The 3,208-nt window shown below is 46.4% G+C and overlaps 1 pseudogene; it reads left to right on the top strand.

Moving 5' to 3' along the window:
* Positions 1-231: 231 nt before the first annotated feature.
* Positions 232-2,809, top strand: LOC110742558 (annotated as a pseudogene).
* The last annotated feature ends 399 nt before the right edge of the window (positions 2,810-3,208 follow it).

The raw sequence follows: 3,208 nt of genomic DNA on the forward strand, positions 1-3,208 counted from the left end.
ACCATCCTGGCTAACACAGTGAAACCCCGTCTCTACTAAAAATACAGAATATTAGCTGGGCATGGTGGTGAGCCCCTGTCGTCCCAGTTACTTGGGAGGCTGAGGCAGGAGAATGGTGTGAACCCAGGAGGCGGAGCTTGCAGTGAGCTGAGATCACACCACTGCACTCCAGCCTGGGCAACAGAGTGAGACTCTGTCTCAAAAAAAAAAAAAAAAAGAGAAAGAGTTTTGAAAATTGAAGACAGAGGAGTGAAAAGCAACTATTGTTAACCCTCCCATTAACTGGGCCATGTTACAATGGAGGAGGAAGGGATCGCTTTGCATATAAGACACCTCTGCCCTTTCTTTGGTCAGCTGCTCACCTGGCCACTTTGGGGCTGGGACTAGAAACATCTTGTGACCAAGGCATGGCAGCAGGAAAAGCCCATCTGCTCAGAGGAAGTAGTATCAGGTCATCTAGGAAACAATGGCACACTCATTTCTATATATGCTGTGCCATGTTTTTGTCTCTTAAAAGGCCACATACCTCCCCACTTTGTAGAGAATTTAGCAAAAAAGATCCTCCTCAAATTCATAGTCGCCGATGACATTTAGCCTGACTCCTGGGCTCGGAGTTCAGCTTGAGTGTTGGGTTTAAGAACATAGAAACAGTTTGTTCTCTTAAGCAGATCAACTCTCATTCCCCCACCTTTGGTGCATGTCGTTGGTGCATAAATGATGCTAATTTAATCCCACATACATTGCTTAAGACTTAGCCTCCAACTGCTACGCTGGGTGGGCAGTGTGTGTGTGTGCGTGTGTGTGTGTGTGTGTGTGTGTGTTGGGAGGTACAGGGATAATAAACAAAACACAGTGACTGTCTGCCTGCCCTTAAAAACTCACCCCTGGAGACCATCCAGCAGATGATTTTAAGATGCTCAAGCCTGAGACAGCCAACAAATTGACCCCATATTCTCCCTGTCACCCCCAGAGATTCACACTGCTGGGTTCCCTAGAGTGCTTACTGCCATCTTGTGGGAGCACAGGAAGCATGGAGGAAAAAGGACACACAGTTTGGGGGTCAGTTGGAGAGGTCGTCCACACCCTCTGCCTCCCCCTACCACTTTCCTGTGACACCAGGGTAACCGACACATTACCCACAATCCCTGCAGGTACAGGAAGCCAGGCAGCCGGAAGGTCAATGCTAATGAAAGATGCTATCTGGAAAACAAGTGCCAAACCAAGCTGGCATAATTAGCTGTATTTATGGTCCTTGAGGTTTGGCAAGTAAGGATGGGGTGGGAGGAGAATTGGGGATGGGGGTGTCTTCTTCCAAAGCCTCTGAATAAAGAGAGCAATTTGGATGGCTTCCAGTTAGCGATAGCAACTTTCCGAGTGGCTATCTAATTAGTGCCTGCCCCAGCTTCTGAAGATGGCTGCACACAGCAAATAAAACAGGGATGCTTGGCTTCCTCTTAGCTCCAGCCCATGGACTTTCAGGATGTTGACAGCTTCAGATTCAGCATTCATTACCACTATTCCAATGTGTGGGGGCGTTTTTCCAAAAAAAAAAAAAAAGGGGTCATTCGCGTCATTGGTGTTTGGAGTGCAGCTTGATAATGTTGTTGACTTCCCAAATAACCCAGAGTCATGTCAGAGGAGACGTTAGTTCTCTGAGGTTGATAGGGAAAAGAGAAACATGGATGCAACAACAAACATCCTTTTTATCTGGTTTTAAATTTTCCAGCGAGCCAAAGTTTCTTCTGTATGATCTTGAGCAAGTGGATGATCCAAGACTATTCTCAGTTTCCTCACCTGTAAAAGAGGGTTGATAATCAGCACAACCTGAAAGATTGCTGTGCAAGTCTATGACAAGGGTATAGTTTGGTAGATGTTCAGGAAATGGTCCGTGACGATGATGACAATAACAACAATAACAGTGATGATGACAATTATCATGATGGGATGGTGACGATGATGGGGTAGGTGAAAACAACAGTGACAATACTTGCTTCCCCTCAGTGATCTTGTTTCCCAGAATAAGAGGTTATAAAAGAGGGATCATTGGTGGATGAGCTCATGCACTGCTCCTCATTGTATGATGAGGCAAAATAAGGGCAATTGCCATATGGAGAGAGTACTTGACCGTTTTCGAAGTGCCTTCACACATGCTCTCATTTGCAGCATTCCACTCTTCCGTGAGGAAGTTAATATGACCACCCTTAGTTTACAGATGAAAAAAAAAAAGTGAGACTCGGAAAATTAAGGCCCTTGCCCAAGGTTCCATCAGTGGTAAGTAAAAATAGCTAGGTCTTAAACTTGAGCCTTGAGACTTCAAATCTGATGTTCTTCCTGTGGCACAAATAGTGCCTCCCGTTAGATGCGCCACAGCTTCAGTAGCCACGGCAGCTCCAGCCCCGCCTGAGCGATGCTAGCATCTCCCCGAGGAGACTGTTGCAGTCGGCCAGCCCACTTCTCCACGGTAACCATGTGCCGCCAAAAGGCCATGGTCAAAAATGCGGACATGTTGGAAGAGATGCAACAGGACTTGGTGGAGTGAGCTACTCAGGAGCTGGAGAAATATAACATAGAGAAGGACATTGCGGCTCACATTAAGAAGGAATTTGACAAAAAGTACAATCCCACCTGGCATTGCATTGTGGGGAGGAACTTCGGTAGTTACGTGACATACGAAATCAAACACTTCATCTACTTCTACCTGGGCCAAGTGGCCATTCTTCTGTTCAAATCTGGTTAAAAGCATGGCCGGGCGTAGTGTGGTTCACGCCTGTAACTCCAGCAGGCGGGTGGATCACCTGAGGTCAGGAGTGTGAGACCAGCCTGACCAACGTGGTGAAACCCTGTCTCTACTAAAACATACAAAAATTAGCTGGGCGTGGTGGCACCTGCCTGTAATCCCAGCTACTCAGGAGGCTGAGGCAGGAGAATTGCTTGAACCCAGGAGATGGAGGGTGCAGTGAGCCGAGATGGCACCATTGTACTCCAGCCTGGGTGACAGAGCAAGACTCTGTCTCAAAAATATAAAAATAAATAAATAAATAAGTAAATCTGTTGCAGATGTGGGGGGGGAAAAAAAAGCAAATAGTGCCTCCCAAGCATTTCAGGGAGAGAAGTTTAGGACATTGGTTAAAGTGGCTCCAGCATATGGACTCTGTAATAAAGAAATTCAAGAGACAGATATTTGAGACAGAAAGAAAGTGGACCTCAA

The sequence above is a fragment of the Papio anubis genome, chromosome 1, assembly GCF_008728515.1.
Source record: "Papio anubis isolate 15944 chromosome 1, Panubis1.0, whole genome shotgun sequence".
Taxonomy (NCBI): domain Eukaryota; kingdom Metazoa; phylum Chordata; class Mammalia; order Primates; family Cercopithecidae; genus Papio; species Papio anubis.